The sequence below is a fragment of the Meles meles genome, chromosome 14, assembly GCF_922984935.1.
Source record: "Meles meles chromosome 14, mMelMel3.1 paternal haplotype, whole genome shotgun sequence".
In the NCBI taxonomy this organism is placed as follows: Eukaryota; Metazoa; Chordata; class Mammalia; order Carnivora; family Mustelidae; genus Meles; species Meles meles.
Genome location: NC_060079.1, coordinates 9,009,902 through 9,029,213, shown reverse-complemented (window position 1 = coordinate 9,029,213; position 19,312 = coordinate 9,009,902). Strand labels below are relative to the sequence as shown.

The 19,312-nt window shown below is 48.2% G+C and overlaps 1 pseudogene; it reads left to right on the top strand.

The window, feature by feature from the left end:
- Nucleotides 1-18,799: 18,799 nt before the first annotated feature.
- LOC123925372 lies at nt 18,800-18,878 on the top strand (annotated as a pseudogene).
- The last annotated feature ends 434 nt before the right edge of the window (nt 18,879-19,312 follow it).

Genomic DNA, 19,312 nt, shown 5'->3' with positions numbered 1-19,312 from the left:
AGGCACTCGGAGGTGCTCAGCCCTATGTGAAGGACCTCCAGACACCTCCAGGGTCTAATAAACACGAGTGTGCGGGATCTGTTCTGTAGCTGGAAAGGCCAAAGAAATCGAAAGTGGGAGCCTATCCCCACGGATGGCCCAGGGGACGCGATGGAAAACGATGGACTTCAAAGCAGAGCGTGGCGTCTTTATTACCCTCACGTCCTTCTCGGAGGGGAACCGGGCCTTTTGCAAGGAGTTCTCTGGCCGCGGATGAGTTCAGACCCCTGAGAGCCTGAGCTGTGAAAAGTGTTATTTATAAGCTCTGGCACCTGTAGGGGACAGTAGAGTACCACTCAGACCCGTAGAGGACATCGCCCGCACCTGGGCCTCGGCCAGTTGGAATGGATTTTGCTTGGTGCTTTCTGAGAGGGGAAGGGAGGCACACTAACGCTTTCCGGTCTCCTGAACAATCATGGAGTTCATTTGGTACCTGGAAAACAGAAAAGACAAAAGTAACCGTAAACAAAATGAGAAGGCGGACACACTAGGGAGCAACACTGGCTGCACAATGACAGACGAAGGGTGAGCGTCCTTACTCTGTAAAGCTCATGCAAATGCTCAGGAAAGTAACAAGACTGCAACAGGGCCATGGGCACAGGCATACGTGGGGATGTCTTTTCCCTGCTGGGGAAGCCCACTCTGGAGGCAGAGGCAGAGAAATGCCAGGAAGCCTCACTCGCTGCTTGCCTAGCAGATGTCATATTGGTGTGTGTCCAGCTCTGACCGATGAGACATCATGATGTGGACTCAGGCTTTGGGGAAAGTATAGGAGAAAGAGGTGCAAGTGGGACTCCCTTCCTCTTTCCATCTTGCCGGTGAAGCGGGCTAAGTCAAGGGTCCATCCGCTGGCTGCTTGGAGGGCCACAGCAGCCCGTGACCGTGAGGATATCCCAAAGAAAATCACAGAACGTTTGACCACGCCCTTAAGTCACTGATGCTCCGAACCAAGGTTCCAACAAATGTATGTTGCTGAAGCCGTTTTTAGGTTAAGTATTCTGTTGCTTGGGATGGAGTCATCCTCACTAAAAAAAGATGAAATAGGTAATTTTGGGAGGAGGAAATGACAGTCAGCTCACAAAGATATGCATAGTGTTTTGCCTCACTAACAGTTGAAGGAAATGCAAACCAGAATGACGCTATTATTACTTGATTATCAGATTTTCAAACATAACGATGTATGTGTGCCGGGACGGCTGCCTTATCCACACGTGATGAGAGAGCTCATTGGCACGATGTGTTTGTAGAGCAGTTTTATGATACATATGACGATGTAAAAGTTCTTCCTCTTCGAGTCATATTCTACTGCTGAAAATCATCAGAGATTCGAACGAAGGTGTCTTGACAATCCACTTGACGTCTGTACATCATGTACATGTTTTATGGGCTATTTTAGTTTTCTATTGCTACTGTCGCAAACGATCACAAACGTCGTGGCTTAAAACAATACAAGTGTATTATCTTACAGTTCTGAGGTCGGAAGTCTAAAGTCAGGATGTCGGCAGAGAGCCACCTTCCTTCTGGGAGCTCCAAGGGAGGATCTGTTTCCTTGCCTTTCCAGCTTCTAGAGGCTGCCTCTGTTCCTTGGCTCCTGCCACTTCCTCCCGTCACTTCGACACCCACTTCTATGGCCACAGCTCCTTTATCTCCGGGTTTCCTGCCTCCCTCTTAGAAGAACTCTTGGGTTAGGGATGCCTGGGTGGCTCAGTGGGTTAAGTGTCCGCCTTTGGCGCAGGTCATGATCCGCGGGGCCTGGGGTTGAGTCCTGCAGCAGGCTTCTTGCTGAGTGGGGGAGCCTGCTTTTCCCTCTGCCCGCGACTCCCCCCTGATTGTGCTCTCTCTCTCTCTCCCTGACAAATGAAACCTTAAATAAATAAATAAATAATAAATAATAAATAAAATCTTAACAAAAAGAAAGAACCCTGGGTTACGATGGGCTCACCTCAATGACATCCTCATCTCTAGACCATTAACTGAATCACACCTGCCAAGTCTCTTTGCTGTATAAGGTCGCAGTACAGACTCTGGGGATTAGGGTGCGGACACCATTGGGAAGGCATTGTTCCGTCTGCCACACAGGCATTTCCAACTTAAAATGTAAGAAACTTCGGTTCTGTGTTCTTTTTTGCCCCAAACACTGCCTCTTTTTTGCCTCAAATCTCTGTGCCATGATCTACACAGTGGTCCAGCCCCGCAAACTGAGTGTCAATCCTGGCTCTTCCCTCTCTTGTCCCCCATGTCCTGTTGTCATCTGGGAGTGTAACCTGTGCGGCCAGCACTGTTCTAGGCACAGAGACACAGAGATGAGGGGACACATGGGGTCTCTGCTCAGAGGTGAACACACAAGGAAATATCACTGAGCTATCAAAGCTTTTAAAAATAAAACCGAGGCAGTGCGATGTGTAGATTGGCTGGGGAATACGTGGTCGGAGGAGGTCTCTCTGAAGGTGTAGGATTTAGTCTGGGATTTGATAAGGAGTCAGTCACACAAAAGTCTCAAGGTGGTGTAGCCCAGGTGGGGGAAAGAGCTTGAGCCAAGGCCTGTGGTAGGGACAGGCTTGTGTTGCTCAGGGATCTGGAAGAGCAGAGAGATCAAGGGCAAGGAGAGATGAGGCCAGAGGAGAAGGTAGGACCTGGTAGACCAGAGCAAGGACTATGGACATTACTGTCAGGAAGCAGACCTCTTGCTTCCATCCTACCTCTGCCCTCGTAACCGGACCCACAGCCACCTCTCACCTGACCACCATCATTACCTTCCTCTTGGCCTCCCTCCTTGACCTTTGCCTCCACCGATCCATTTTCTACATGATAGCCAAAGTGATAAAGTACTTTGGCAAATTTAATGTCTGTCCCAACATTCTCCCACTGTATCTTTCTGTCCTGCAGCGGCTTGATAACTGAAGACCCTATTTCCCGGACTCCATGCGTCTTGGCTTCCAGCTTAAATGAGAGCTACTGGTGGACCATGTGAGTCAGCACAAAGAGAGGCAGAGAGAAAGACACACCCTACAGGTGCGGGTCTCCTGGGGTGGATTTCACAGGTGGGTCTCGTACATGTGGGTCTAGTAGGTGTGGCTGACACAGGTGCAGAACGGCTCTGCAGCTACAGTCGAAGCTGTGGCTTGTGGACCCGGGATCGCTGCCTCCACGGTGTGTTCTGGAACCACCAGGTGCCGCCTCACTTGCCCGATTCCACAGCTTCCTGACTGCAGCAGACCCAATGGCTTCCCTGGCGGGCGAGCTCTGTGGTGATGTTCCGGAAACCCCTCGTCTCGCGAGGCCCAGTCCACAGGCTGCCCTTCCAGCGCTTCCAGACGAGATCGGGCGCGTTCAGGGTGGTATGGCCGTAGACCCTTCCAGCGCTTCCAGTAATCTGCAGGCAACTAACTCCCTGGGTTAGATTTCTTTCCACATAAAAGAGCGAGAGTGCTTTCTGGGATCTTCTGTGGACTTGGAATACAAAAGGACCACCCTGATCACATCACTTTCCTGCTTCGTGACCAGAGAATAAACCCCAACATCCAATGCCTATGAGGACCCTCATCTTAATGTCAGCACATTCTCCTTTCCTCTATCTCTACCTGTCAGGTCCCGGCTTAATGTTACTTCCTCCGAGAGGCCTCGCGTCTAGGGCTGCCGTAACCAAGGGGCACAGACGGGGCGGGCGGCTTGAACAGCAGTAATGTACTGTCTCAAGTGCCAAAGGCCAGAAGTCTGCAGCCAAGGCACCGGCGGGACTGGTTCCATCTGAAGGCTGTGAGGGAGAATCTGTTAGCGTTCTCTCCCCTTGGTTGGTAAGTGCTTGTCTTCATGTTCATGTGGCACTCGCCCTGTGTGTGTCTGTGTCCAAATTTCCCCTTTTAATAAGCACACTAGTCATATTGGATGGAGGCCCCACCCCAAAGACCTCATCTTAATTATATCTGCAATGATCTTTCTAAATTCTAATTTCATTCTGGGGTCCTGGGAGTTAGGGCTTCAACATACGTATTTGGGTGGGGGAACACAACTGATATCACGGCAGTCAGCTTTCCAATTAAGCTGTTGTCAAACCCCACCTCTTCATCCAAATGGTCAGCGCAGTGTACGGCAATGTAGGCATTTGGCTGGCTGATGTCTTGCAACCAGACCGTAAACTCCATTGGCTGGGAAGACCGTGTCTGCTTTGTTGGTTGTTGCATCCCAGTGTTTTGCACAGTGACTGGTGCATAACAAGTGAGCAAAAACGATTCATCAAATTAGGAAATTAATGAATTGATAATAATGATTATCTCTAATAGCTAATGAAAGACCTAAGAGGCCAACGATAGGCAAATGGCCAAATCAACCAAGACACAGCTGTTTATTACATAGCTATTATAGCTGTTTATTACATGGCTGTTAACGTCTATTTCTGAAGAATTCCCACCCCCAGCCCTTTTCTGTTAACCATCAGTTTGTTCTTTGTATTTAAAAGTCTGTTTCTTGGTCTCTCTTTTTTTTTCTTTGTTTTGTTTCTAAAGTTCTACATATGAATGAAATGATGTGGTATTTGTTTTTCTCTGACCAGCTTATTTTGCCTAGCAGAATACTTTCTAGCTCCATCCATATAGTTGGCAAATGGCGAGATTTCATTCTTTTTTATGGCTAACATTCTATTGTAAATACTTACCACATCATCTTTATCCATTCCTCTATGGATGGACACTCAGGCTGCTTCCATATCTTGGTTATTGTAAGTAAAGCTACAGTAAACGTTGGATTGCATGGATTTTTTCAAAGTCATATTCTTTGCGTACATATGCAGTAGTAGAATTACTGGATCATATGGTATTTCTATGTATAACTTTTTGAGGAAGCTCCTGTTTTCCACAGTCGTTGTACCAGTTTGCATTCCCACCAACAGAGCATGAGTGTTTCTTTTTCTCCATATCTTCACCAACACCTGTTGTTGCTGAAGAATTTTTAATGTAGGGAAATGCTTACTATTTTTCATTGAGTGACATAATAGAATATAACTGTTTATGCGATATTATTTGAAAAAAGAAGAGGAAAATGAGGTAGAGTCCAGCATTGACCTTGGCAGTAATCGGAAACACTGATATAAACTAGAATCAAGTTTGTAAGTTTCCACATTGAATTTATTCAACAATTCTGATTATTTGCTAGTGCCTTCCAGTCAGAGCAAAAAAATGATTCAGATCCTATTAACTATCCTATATTCTTTGGGGCATAAAATATGGCCCTATGAGGAAATAAATAGGGCCTTGTTTGTACTTCTCTGGGCTAAGAGAATCTTATTTTTAGTCTCTCGTTTTGCCATTAATAAAATAATGTCTGATCATATGTAGAAATGATGGGTTTGAACTCCTTATTTTGCATATCTGTTCCTTAAAATTAAAACTTTTTTTCAGATTTCAGAACTAATATGTGTTTATTATCAAAGATTAAATGTCAAAGTAAAATAGAAATTAAAATATTCTAAAATTCTGCTTCAAAGCAATAATCATTGTATCATAATCCTGGTAATATTCTTCCAGAATGTACTCTTAATATACATATATGCATACATTAACAGCACCCAAGCACTGTGCAGAAAGGAACCCACACTATATGATGGTCTGCAAATTGCTTTTTCATTTTTAAACATTTCTTGGCCACTGTTTCACATCAGTTTCCATGCACCTCTCTGGTTCCTTTTATCCAGGAGAGTCTCAGACTTTGACTTGGTCACTTAGGGTCTGAGAAAACGAACAGGAAGCGACTGGTTGTCTTTCCAAGGGCTGAATGGCCAGGGTCCATGTGCCCAGATTGGTTCATACTCTCTTGCTTATTGCTTTTCCTGGCATGGAGGCCAGGTTCACCAACCACATGTGCTGGTGTGATTGGACGAATCGTGTGTGGAGTCCTTTTTGGGTGGAAGCTATTCCATAAAGTAGCAGAAGAAGAGAACCAGGGCTATCCTGTGCCTGCTGCAGTTTAAATCCTACCACTCTGCAGAATTTTCTGGAGCTTCCCAAGATTGGAGGAGTTATTTCACCATTGTTCAGAACTGTGACCCAGTCTGTGAAACTGTGTAGTGGGGCTAAGAATACAGTCAAATCTTTTAAGTGGTGTGGTGATGCTGTGGGGGGTGTGTGTGTGTGTGCATATGATCTCAGCGTCATGAGGTCGAGCCCTGTGTTGGTCTCCTCATTTGGCATGGGGGTGGGAGTCTTGCTTGAGATTCTCTCTCCCTCTATCTCTCTCTGCCCCTCACTCCTTTCTCTTTCTTTCTAAAATAAATAAATCTTTTTTAAAATAGAGGTTATTATAGTCTGTAAATAGCATTTTTTTTCTCACAAATCTGGAGTAGCGTGAAGCTCCAAGACGGATTTTCTGCTCTGTTTTCCCGTCTCCTCTCTGAGGAAGCGCTTGTGCTGGGAAGACCCAGGGTCACCTTCCCAGGGAATGATGAATCCTGCGACACTCAAGGTAAACAAGGACGGTAGCTTCCAGCAGTGGGAAGACAAATCTCTGTGGAGAGGAAACCTGCAATCTGAAGGTGTTGTGGGGTTTTTTTTTTTAAAATGATTTCATTGCCTTGTATTAAAATATTAATAAGACAATCTATCAATTATCTCATATTAGGACAGTTTTTCACCAATTTAACAGAACAATTCTGTTCACTTTTTTCAGGGTATAGTACAAAGTTTAACAGCCAGCAATTACGACAAAGAGGCTCTGGGGAGCCTTATTTCTGTCCACAATGCATACATCACCCATGTTTATTGGCTTCAACCCCGAAACTAAGCTAGGCGCCAGACATGTCCTTTTATGTCAGAATCAGGAGATGCATTTCCTGGAGCAGCGATCGCACATTATTTCATGCGGTGGAGACTTACGTGAAGCAAGTGACGAGGATGCACAAAGAAGGACCTTGAGCCTGACCCTTGATTTTGAACCCTCACTGACGCATTATGATGGTATTTTCCTTGTCTAGCATCTGGGCAGCAGACCGCTGGAACCTGTCTGCTGGCCCATGTCCTGGGATCGCTCCGCAGTCCACCTTACTGTGAGCCCTGGGGCAGGGAGGGGAGCACTGGCCCAGTCAACCTGCAACTGGAGCAAGGTTCTGAACACAACAGGAGTGTGCTTGGCAAACGTTGCTCTGTCACTTAGTCTTAACTCGCTTGGAATTTCTTTCTGTTTCTAGCATGCTTTCTGAAAGGAGTTCAAGAAACAGAAGCAACTTGAGGCTGGGGTTAAACCTGGCTCCGTCTTCACTGCATGTATTGCTCTGTATGCATTTTTTTAAAAAAGGTTTATTTATTTATTTTGGGAGGGGGAGGGACGGAGACAGAGGGAGAGAGAGAATCTCTAGAGGGAGACACCTTGCTAAGCACGGAGCCCCATGCAGGGCTCGATCTCATGACCCTAAGATCACGACCTTGGGATCATGACCTGAGCCGAAATCAAGAGTCGGATGCTTAACCTACTGAGTCACCCAGGTGCCCCTCAAACAGCTCTTTTTCTACAAGAATTATTTGGAAAGTGGGGGGAGAGTCTCCTGGCTTTGGTATTAGAAGAAATGACGACTCTGATTGTTACCTTCCGTTCAGAGAGGGGGGTGGAGTCGAAGATGAAGGAATGACAGTCAGTGCGCAAATGCTGGGACTGTGGCAGTAGATGAGAACACATTGCATAGTTCAGTGGAAAGTGCAGGAGCCGGAGTTGAATACCAGCTCCTGGTGCCACCTTTTCTGTTTTTTCTTTTTTAAAGATTTTATTTATTTACTAGAGAGAGTCAGAGAGAGTGACAGAGAGCATGAGCGGGAGGAGAGGGAGAAGCAGGCTCCCCACTGAGCAGGGAGCTCCATGCGGGGGCTCAATCCCAGGACCCCGAGATCATGAACTGAGCTGAAGGCAGACGCTTAACCAACTGAGCCAGCCAGGCGCCCCTTTTCTTTTCTTTTTCCTTTTTAAAGATTTTATTTTCATGGTGCCATCTTGATCACTGACAACCACAAGCCTTCTTATGTGGCAGAGCTGTGGTTTGAACACAAGCTTGGCTATGCCAGCCTAAACTTGTTTATGCTGAGACAGGGCCAGTAAAAGCTGAGAAGTTGGCTTAGTCTTCCGGATGATGCAGGCTACACATGCAAGTATATCATAGTTGTTACTTTGGAAGAGGCAATAACTCATTAAAGGAATTTTTTTTATCATTTTATTTATCTATCATTTTTAATCTCATTTTTTTAAAAAAAGATTTTATTTATCTATTTGACAGACAGAGATCACAAGTAGGCAGAGAGGCAGGCAGAGAGAGAGGGAGAAACAGGCTCCCTGCGGAACAGAGAGCCCGATGTGGGGCTCGATCCCGGGACCCTGAGATAATGACCTGAGCTGAAGGCAGCGGCTTAATCCACTGAGCCACCCAGGCGCCCCTTTATCTCTTTTTTAATCACTTTTATCTCATTTATATTTTTATATATTTCTATATAAATATGTATTTATATATAATAAAAAGTATATATTTATCCATCATTATTATCATGATAATATAATGTAATGATATCCATTATTATCATTGATCAATATTATTAATGGAATATTTTAATCTATAACTTCACTATATTCCATGCGAAGTGCTTTCTGTGCCTTATCTCATCTAATACACACATGTACACAAACAGGATCTGGTAAGGCAGATGCAAGCATCATCCCCATTTTACAGGTGGCGAAATTAAGGCTTAAATACTGTATCGCCCAAACAGTCTTGAAAAAGAACAAAGTTGGAGGACTCCCATTCCCTGATTTTAGAACTTACTACAAAGCCGCAGTAATTAAAACAATGTGGTTCTGGCCCAAAAACAGATATGTTGACCGACGGAATAGAATAGAGAGCCCAGAAATAAACTCTTGTGTTTTTGGTCACATGAACTGCTGGCAAGGGAAGCCAAGAGACACGCAGTGAGAGGAAAGACTGTCTTATAGACACATGCTGCTGGGGAAACTGGACATCTGCTTGCCAAAGAATGAACCTGGACCCTTACCTAACGCCATATACAAAAATTAACTCCAGTTGGAGCAAAGGTCTCCACGCAAGAGCTACAATGATAAAACTCTTAGAAGAAAACAGGACAACAGCTTCATGAGGTTGGACTTGGCAATGACTTCTCGGATGCAACACCAGAGTCACAGGCAATTAAAGAATCGTACAAACAGGACTTCGTGAAAATGAAAAAATTGTGTGCATTGAAAGACATGGTCAATGGAGGAATGAGGTAACCCATAAAATGGGAGATGATATTTGCAAATCATAGCTGATAAGGGATTAATACCCAGAATATATATATATATATATATGATTAAAACACAATGACAGCAAAACTCAAACAGCCCAGTGGACAAAGCACTTGAGTAGATGTTTCTCCAAGGAAGATATACAAATGGCTGTTTTTCACATGAAAAGATGGCACTGATTAGTAGGGAAACGCAGATCAAAACCACAACGAGATGACGCTTCACACCTGTTATAGGATAGGATGGCAATTATCAAAAAACAAACAAACAGAAAATAACAAGGGCAGAAGAGGATGTGGGGAGATTGGAGTCCTGTGCCCCTGTGACGTGTTCCAGTCATTGTGCAAAACTAGTCGGTAGTTCCTCCAAAAACTAAATATAGGATTATCATAAGGTCCAGCAATTTCACTTCTGGATATATATAAAAGATCAGGTGAAATCTCCAAAGATCTTTGTTCACTCATGCTCAGAGCAGGATTACTCATAATAGTTAAAAGGCGAAAGCAACCAAAAGTCGAGGAACGGGTATACAGAATGTGGCGTACGCATACAAGGGAATATTAATCAGTCCCCAAAGAGAAGGGAATTCCAACATATGCTACAACATGAATAAACCCGAGTAAAGTAAACAGTAAACCAGTCACCAAAGGGCAAATACGGTATGGTTCCCCATATGGAAAATGCTGAGAGTAGTCAAATTCACAGAGACAGAAAGTAGGACGGTCGTTGCCAGGGGCTGGGAGGAAGGCAGAAGGGGGAGTTAGTATTAATGGTGTGATGGTTAATTTTATGGCCACGGGGCTGCCCAGATATCTGGTTAAACATTATTTCTGGATGTGCCTTCGAAGCTGTGATTCTGTATCTTTGGAGAGCCCGGACTAATATAAATGGATACAGGGTTTCTGTTTTGCAAGACGAGAAGGGTTCTGGAGACGGATGGTGGGGAAGTCTGGATCGCGGATAATGCCACTGAACTGTGCCCTGAAAAATAATTAAAATGCTAAACTTTATGGTATATGTATTTTCCCATAATTAAAAAAAAATTGGGGGAACAAAAGAATAGCGCAATTTGCTCTCAGCCACACAACTAGCAAATGATGGAGTTTGAATTTAAAGTTGGGTCTTTGGAACACTGAAAAAAATAAAATAAAATTAAGATGTTAAAAAAAAATAAAGCCATGGCTTAAACAGCTATGTAAAAAGAATAAAAATTAAAAAAAAAAAAAAAAGTCGGGTCTTTGGGATTCCAAAGTTCTGATTCAACACCAGGCAGTGGGTCTGCCTGTGGGACTGACGCTGATCATATGTTGCTTTATGGCATATTTTGCAGTTGAGGTGGCTGGCTTTGTGGTGTGCTACTCTGAGAACCCTGGGAAACAACCACCCACAAGGCAGAGAGAGCAGGGGGGCTTGGGGAAGTCTGCAGAACCCGAGATGGGAAGCCATAGGGATAGTAAACGGGTGGGGCATGGACCCTGGTCACCATTCCCTCTGTGCTCCCCTCACGTATCTGGAGCTTCCAGAGCACAAGGCTTTATCTGCTATGGCCGGTGGGAGGTGGGGAGGATGGGGGCCATTCCTGACCCCAGGCTCCTCCTCTCTGCAGCTCAGCTGCCGTGCCTTCTGCCCCTGCTGCAGAGCATATAAGAAAGAAATTAGGATCTGGTGGGGGAAATGACCCGAATGAGATAGAAATCCCTCACGGCACCTGGAAAATTCTACTGTCTAAGTGGGAATATGAAGGATGGTGACAGAACAGACACCAAGTTCACAAATGTGGGAAAATGTCTTTCTCTCTCTGTTACCCTTAGTTTTCAGGGACAGACACTGGGGTAAGGTGCCAGTAGCTTTTTAGCAACAACAACAACAACAACAACAAAACAACAACAACAACAACAACAACAAGCTTTTTAGCTTTTTATGAATCTGCTGTGTGTCAGGTAGCCTGTTGTTTGCCCTCTCCCTGGTCTTTCTTCACCTTCAGGAATAGTGGTTGGAAATTACCAGTTGGTTCCTCTCTGCCTTGGATTCCATGACATACCACAGAACTCCCTCAGTAAATTACTTTTTTTTTTTTTTGCTTAAGTCAGTTTAAATGGATTTCTGTTACTTTCAAGGGTCCGTGACTAAAGTGGTTTATACTCATTTTATAGATGATGAACCTGACTCGGGAGGAATGTAAGGATACTCCCAAAGCCAGCAAATGGCGGTACCAGCCTGTGACCCCGGGTCTGTTTGGCACTAAGGTCAGCCTTTTCTGTATGCTGCCTCCCCGAGGGGTTGTCGTCACAGGATGTGGTCCAGTAGACAAATGGCGTCACTGCTCTACCCGGAAGGGAGAGGAATGGCCTGTGCAGGACCTGAGGTAGGCGACTGGCCAGGCCTGCCAGGAGAGAGTGGGTTGGGGGTGGAGGTCCATGAGGGGCATCCAGGGAAAGGCCACCTTGAGGAAGAAACTTCTAAGACAGAGGCTCTTGGCACTCAGAACATTCTGTTCAGCCTTGACCCTTCACCATCAGGGGGAGGCTCCCCTTCTAAGTTATTAATACCACAAGTACTGGCACAGGACTTTCTTGGATGTAGTTTTGAAAGTAGGATTAGCAATCAATATTTTATATGGAAAATCATTAGCTTGAAGGCAGCTTTTGGCTGGCAAGCTCTAGGTGGATTTTGATTTCCCACCTTCCTATTCCCTGCCTTGCGCCCCCCCCCCCCCCACCATACACACCTAAGTGGCAGAGTCCACGGGTGCTGAGGCCAGAATGTCCCGGCTGAAGGACAGACAGCCTATCCGAGGTGCTTTTCCCAAGCATGCAGATTCTACTCTGCAACACGTAAGTCTCAGTCTGGGTTGTTGGCTCCCGGAGGGGACGGGACCACCAACGCTGCCCGCCGGGGGCTCAGGGCGCTCCAAGTGAGGGCAACTGGGGGGCAGCCTTGGAGAGATTTCCCACACCAGAAGGACAGTCTGTGTAGTTGGAGGATACCCGCGCTCTGTGGGAGGAAGCCTGCTTTGCCCGTTTCCTTCAAAGACACCCAGACGTGTCTCTAGATGTGGAGACGGCTTTTCTTACTGGCTGGGGGGGCTTCAGAGGGTTTGCTGAGGTTGGCCTGAGCAGAGTGAACTCCCCCCTTCCCCGGCCTTCTTGCCTGGACTGCTAAACTGGAGACAGAGGCCGTCAGACGCAAGAACCTTTCTGTTGTGGTGAAGCAGGTGACTTCCCTCTCCATTTCCTGCCTCCTGCCTTCGTGCGTTGGTGACTGACCTGGAACCATCTGACCGTTCCGCCCTGTCCTCGGCTGGTACAGATTCCCACCCTACTCTGGTTGGCATTCCGAGATAGACCCATCCTGGCCACTCTGAAGACATGGGGGCATAAAGATATTGTTGTGTAATTAAAATACTGAAAAAAAAAAATCAGTGCCCAAGACTCCATATTTAAATATATTCCATGAACAAAAACAGCTAACGCTGTGGATTCATCAGTCTGACCGTCGGATCTGTGGACCGTGGCCGAATCTCCCCTAATTCACTCGTCCTCAGCCCTGCTGATGTCTCACACTGGCTAGTGCAAGGGGTGGACATCTGAGGTATCCGGGGGCCAAGCAAGCCATTCATTCCCCGCTCCTCGTCCCTCAGGAGGACGAGCCACTTTAATCGGAAGAATCACAAATTGCTGTTTGAATTGAATCCGTAGAGCAAGTCATCTTAGTAGAGAAACCCTTGTGGATTTTAGCTTAAATGGGCCTTTCAGTGATTTTGAATTATGATTCTTGTCACAGTATAGAGTAATCCAGCTTCTGAAGGTTGTTTTTTTTTTTTTTAAAGATTTTATTTCTTTATTTGACAGACAGAGACTCAGTGAGAGGCAACACAAGCAGAGGAGTGGGAGAGGCAGAAGAAAGCTGCCTGCTGAGCAGGGAGCCCGATGTGGGGCTCGATCCCAGGACCCTGGGATCATGACCTGAGCTGAAGACAGACGCTTAACTGACTGAGCCACCCCGGTGCCCCTCTGAAGGTTTTTAAAAAGTATCCGTTTATTTATTCATACAGCAAACGTTTGCTGAGCACCTAGTTGATGTCAGGCGCTATGCTGGGTCCCGTGGCTGGCCCTGTAGCCGGTCAGGGACCATCTGCCCTTGCAGAGGGCTACTGCTTAGGGCAGAGAGCCAAGTAGGAGAACCCTTGCTGGAGGGGATGTGCTCTCCTGGCAAGCATGGGCTGTACGGGTGGCGTAGCTTGAAGGACTCAGGACTCCTGGGAAGGTGTGTGGGGGCTGGGTGTCTGTGTTCAGACCTGACAGGTGACTGGGAGTCAGCGAGCAGCAGGAGGAAGGTGTTACAAGCAGAGGGATGTCAGTGGCAAATGCCCAGAGGTGAGAGAATATGGCGCCCACTTCGGGGACTGAACTCCATTGTTGGTTCTGGGGGGCATGGAGGGTGGGGAGAGGGATAAAATGGTGAGAGCTTCTTCTGGAGAGACAAGCCTGGTCTAGATGACCAAAGGCAGAGAGAACATGGTCAGAAATTTGGACGTTTGTCCTGAGGCCAATGGGGAGTCACTGAAAAGCTCTTAGCCGAGAAGTTATGTGATCTAACTGACATTTTAGGAAGGTTGCTTTGGCTTCAGGATGGGAAGTGGGTTGGAGGTGGTGGGGAAAGTGTGGGTGGGAACCTGGTTAGGAAGCCATTGGAGGGATGTAGGTGGAGGTCTGGGAGCCTGAGCCAGAGAGGAGAGGGACCAGAGTGGGCAGAGGGAATATATTTGCAGCAGGAACCATCCATTAGACCGACGATGGGAGGGAGAAGGGGTGGCGGAGGGTGATCCCAGGACTTCTGTGTGAGCAGATGGATGGAGGTTGGTGTGATTCTCCAGGAGGTGGGACACGAAGAGAATCAGACTGGGGGGGGGGGGGTTGGGCTGGGTTGCCGTGGGGAGACGTAGTCACCCTGGTTTTGGACAGTTGAAGCGCCACATGATAACATCCAGAAGGCAGGCAGGGCTTCTGAGGCCGCAGGAAAGGATGGTGAGATCTATCGCCACAAACCTAATACCTGAAGACATAGGGACAAAGGTGCTGGCCCAGGAGAATGGGTGCATGGAGAAGTGGGGAGACAAAAGCCTCAGACAGGACTTCTCAACCCCAGCACTGCTGACACCTTGGGCTGCGTAAGTCCATGTTGGAGAGTGTCCTATGCATTACAGGGGGTTTAGCAGCATCTTTGGTCTCTACCAGTAGAGCTCCCTACTTGTGATAGACACGATTTCTTCCGGTCATTGCCAGATGCCTCCTGAGGGCTGAAACTGTCCTCTCTCGAGAATCATCGGCCTAGGACAAAATAATGAGAAACATCAATTTTTAGAAAATGGGAGGAACCTGAAAAGGAGAAAAGGAGGAACCTGGAAAGGAGACTGGGGAGAAATGGCCAGAGAAGAGGGAAGAAAATCAGAAGCCCGAGAGTTTGAGGGACTAGAAAGTATTTAGAGGGGGACGAGTGGGTCAGAGCTGTCAAATATGCTGAGAGGCTGGGGACGACGATAAGGACCCACCAGAGGTAGGGTCAGGAAGTGGCCCACCTGTGCACCAGGAGCCCCAAGAGGAAGTGGCCTGAATGGGGCAGTGTGTGGTGGGGACAGAAATCAAGATGGTGAGAGTTTTCTGTCGGGATTGGGGGGGTGGGTAGTGGCTGGGGAGGGTGACTATGGACAGCGCTATCAGGAGGCAGGGTTGGAGACGGGAGACGTGGCTCTGAAGGGGGTGAGGGATCCAGGAGGTTTTGGTTAAGATGAGAGAGACTTGTCCATGGGCCAGTGGTGCTGGGAGGGGTGGGTGATGATCGTGGGGAGAGGGGAGGGGGCGAAGCTGCAGGAGAGATGGCGGCAAAGGACAGGAGGGGATGGGAAGCCAGACGTGGGGGAAGGAAGCCGCCTCTGGGAGGGGAGGATAGGAAGCACAGAGGCTGAGGACATTCCCGTCTGGAGGCTTCTGTTTACCAGAAAAGCAGATGAGCTCATTTGCTGGTGAGGCCACAGAGGGCAGGGTGGGCAGGGGAGTTGGAACAGCTGTTACTGAGAATGGGTGAGAGAACGCAACAGAGAGACCAGAGTTTGTGGGGTGGGGGCGAGGGGGAGGGTCAGAGCTGAGAGGCAGTGCAGCTGGAAGCGGTGGCTTTACAGAGACGCCAACCTTCAGAGTCTGCAGCTTCCTCTAGCGCAGCTCAGTTGCCTAGGGGAAGCATTACCAGCCCAGGGTCCTATGTGCTGTCTGTCCCACTCTGGAAGAGCCGGGGAGCAGAGGGGACCGGGGCCCATGTTAATCATTGGGCTATTCCAGGTGGCTTCCCCATTTGATCAGTTCTGCTTCATGATCCAACTGGTTCACACCTGTAGGTCACGTCTGAAGACCCCACTGGCCAGAGGTGTAAGAGACTCATTCTATGACCTCAGCCTGTCGGATGACCCGAGAGCTGTGGCCAGAACCCAGCCAAGTCTCAACAGCCTGGCCACGTCCAGGGCTTTGTGCCCCAGTGCCTCTCTATTGAAGCCGGAGGGATTCTTCTGAAAGCACTAACCAGAAGGTGCCCGTTCACTACTTAAACCCTCCTGTGGTTTCCCATCGCATCAAGATTGAAATGCAAACCCACCGTCAGGGTTTCCCTGGGCTTGGGCTCCGCTTCTTTTGGATCTTATCTGGCTTACTCTCCACCTCATAGCTGTACTGGCATCCACTGCTCAGTCATCCTACCCCAGGGCCTTTGCATGTGCTGATTCTGCAGGCGGGGACTACTCCCCCATCTTCCCAGGACTGGCTCCTTCTCATTCAGACTGGCTCACATGCCATCTACTCAGAGGCTTCTCTACTCAGCATCATGCCATTCAGAGCCGTCCTCCGCAGCCAGGCAATCCTGATCACATTTCTTGGCTTATTGCCTTTATGGCATTTACTATGCTTAAAATGACCTTGCTTTGTGTTTGCTCATTTACTGATCGTCTGTCTCTTCCATGGGAATGTCAGATCCCTAAGAGCAAGGACCACGTCTAGTTCCATGTTTTGTCCCTAGGGGGGAGCCCAGCTAGGATCACTTAGATGGTTAATGATACTTTCGATAGTGTCTCACACACAGTAGGCACTCAACATATGTGTGGGGGAGATGCTGAGTTATTAAACAGGATTTCCTAGAGTCCAACCCAGCTCTTTGGAATAATCACATTTCCTATGATGACACAAAGCTGTTTGAAGAGCACCCATGAACATCTCATCTTACTTCCAAAGCTCTCCTGGAGGGTGGTTTGGAGGCAGGTTCACTCAGGTGTGAACAGTCAGTCTTCCGGAGGAGAATCAGCACTGCCCTCCTGCCAGCGTCCTGTCCCCCAGGCCTGTTGTCGTTGCCCTGGGAGCACGCTGGAGACAGGGGCAGTTTGCCAGGAACCTTAGCTCCACCCTCTCGCCGTCTAATTCAGTGCATCCAAAGATCAACAGAAATGTCACCAAATCAGAAGCTGTCCTCAAATCCAAGGTTCACAATTAGCGAAGGGGAAGCTTCCTGAGCTGAGTTGGCACGAGGTCTGGAAACAGCCCTGAATGAAGCCACCTAGCGCCTGACAAAGGCAGTCATTTCTAGCCAAATGAAACTGGAAAGATCCGCCAGCTGTAGGCTCTGGAGTTCTCTTCCGTCTGGTGCACCGACTGGGTGTTCGGCTTCCAGCGTTCTTAAGTCCCAACACAGCCTTAGATGTGACCTGCCCTGCTAACTGAGGAGATACGGTTAAGGGGCGGAGATTGCTTCCCTCTGTTGGAGGGCTCAAGGGTGCTCCTGAGATTATCAAAAAAAATGAGGAAGAGCTGTACCATCCCCTGCACTCTTGACCGTGTGTACTGAGAACGCTTTTGCCCTCTAAGATCATTTGTAGGAACAGAATTTGAACATTGGGAAAGCACACCTTGGGAGAGCTATTGATCCCTGAGGACCCGGGAGGACTAGCATCTTGGGATGAACACCCAGTGAGCCGCCCCCTGGGCAAGTGTCCACACCCCCCCACCCCACCCCGCTCATGCCCAGCACTGGTTCTGAGGGTCCCAGACCAGCAGCGGCTCTCTGTTTCCCGCCTGCCCACAGGATGAGACTGTGAACCCAGAGGCTTTGCGTGCTGGCCAGGGCTCTCACGTGGCTGCGACTGTGCTTGCAAGGAGCCGGGAGGGGAGGGGAAGGCATGCCTGCGGCAGCGCACAGCTGTTCATGCGAACTCATCAACCCTGCAAGTGGGGTGGGGGTGGGAACGCAGTGTCCCCCGGGCTCTCAAGACAACACTTGGGGCCCCAGCTGAGGAGTCCTAGCTGTTGGGCGTGGCCCGCATTAGCTGGACTGAGTGGGGGGAGTTAGGACCAAGGTGGACCCTCTCCCAGGAAGGGGCACCAGGGGAGACCCTGCTTAATTGGCCTCGGGTTTGGGTTCATGTAACTGGATTATTGCCCGGGCTGAGCCTTGTTAAACCACAGAGCCTGGTTCCTTTCCTTTGTCACACTGGGGAATGACCCCAGAGGAATGTGGAAACTAGACTAGCAATAAGGTTCAAGGTTGGGGAGAGTAATTGCTCACATAAACCCCAGAGTGTGAAAGAGGGGTGGAGGCTCTTTGTTATTTTATTCTACTTCCTTGTTTTCACTTTGTCCCCTCTAGCCCCACCTACACTATAAGAAAAGGGGTGGCCTTCTCTAGTTTTTAACCCCACAGATTACAAACTGGAGGGCAGGGATGCCACTTCCCCAGATAGGATTGGCACACAGTGATGGCACGGGGCCCCGGGCGGCATGGGCAGTGACAGGCCAGGCAGCCTGGATTCCTGCCCCAGCTCTGTGCGGTTACTGGGCCACTGGTGGGCTGTTATTCTGCCTGCCAGCCTCAGTCTCCTCATCTGGGAAATGGTCCTAACACCACCTGCCCTACCATCTCATAGGACGGCTATGAAGATCAAGGACCTTAAGGATTGTACAAGTGCTCTCTGATGTGTTTCTTTATCTGGTCCCCAAAGAGACGGACAAATATATACAACGGGACAAAAAAGTCAATAAACAAATGAGACAATTGGAGTCAAGGGAAAAAAATGGGCTGGAAAATGTGATAAAATGTGCGGTTGCCCAAGATCCTGTACCGAAGATGGAGGGGGTAAAACGTGGGTGTTTGGGGTGGGCATGGGTGAAGGGGAGAGAGTTCAGGGGTGGTGGGGAGGCAGGACGGAAGGGCTGGTCCTGAGTGGCTGCTGGGGAAGGCAGAGGCTGTCGCGGCTAGAAGGATGCTCAGGTTTCTAGCTTGGGCAACTGGGAACAGTGGAGCAGCAGCCCCGGGCTCAGGGGCAAACCATGAGTTCATTTAGGACATATAGTATTTGAGGTGACCCTAATATTCCTATGGAGCTTCATAGATGGGTCCGGACGGTGCATGCAAATTTTAACGTGAATGATAATTGCAGTGATGTGGCATGGGATCAGAGGGAGGCGAGTGGAAGCCAAGAGAGAAGATTAGCATGGCCCCTGCGCAAGGATGACACGCAAATTCGTGAAGCGTTCCATATTAAAAAAAAAAAAAAAAAAAAAAAAAAGAGAAGAGCGCCCAGGGCTGCACCCAGCATCTACTCCTAGAATGCGTTCATGTCAGCCACCGTCTCCCCCTGCAGGGCTTACGCGAACAGCTAACTCCCATCGCAACTTCTGCGAAAATGGCCTCGCTTCCGTTTCTGCCATTCTGTGTTACACTTGCTCTCCAGATCTGCCTCTCTCACCCTCTGTCCTCTGTCGTTTAAAAAAAGAAAATACTAAATACTAAAAAAAAATACTAATAAAAATATAATACGGCGGCAGCCGTGCTCGGACGTGGACCTGAAGCGTACGGCACTTGGAGAATGAATGAGCAAGTCAAGTGGGTGATTGGAATCTGTGGGTGCTGGGGGGTCAGCAGGCAGGCCACCTGGCTGCCTGCAAAAGGCTCCGTAGATGTTATTAATGTAATATCT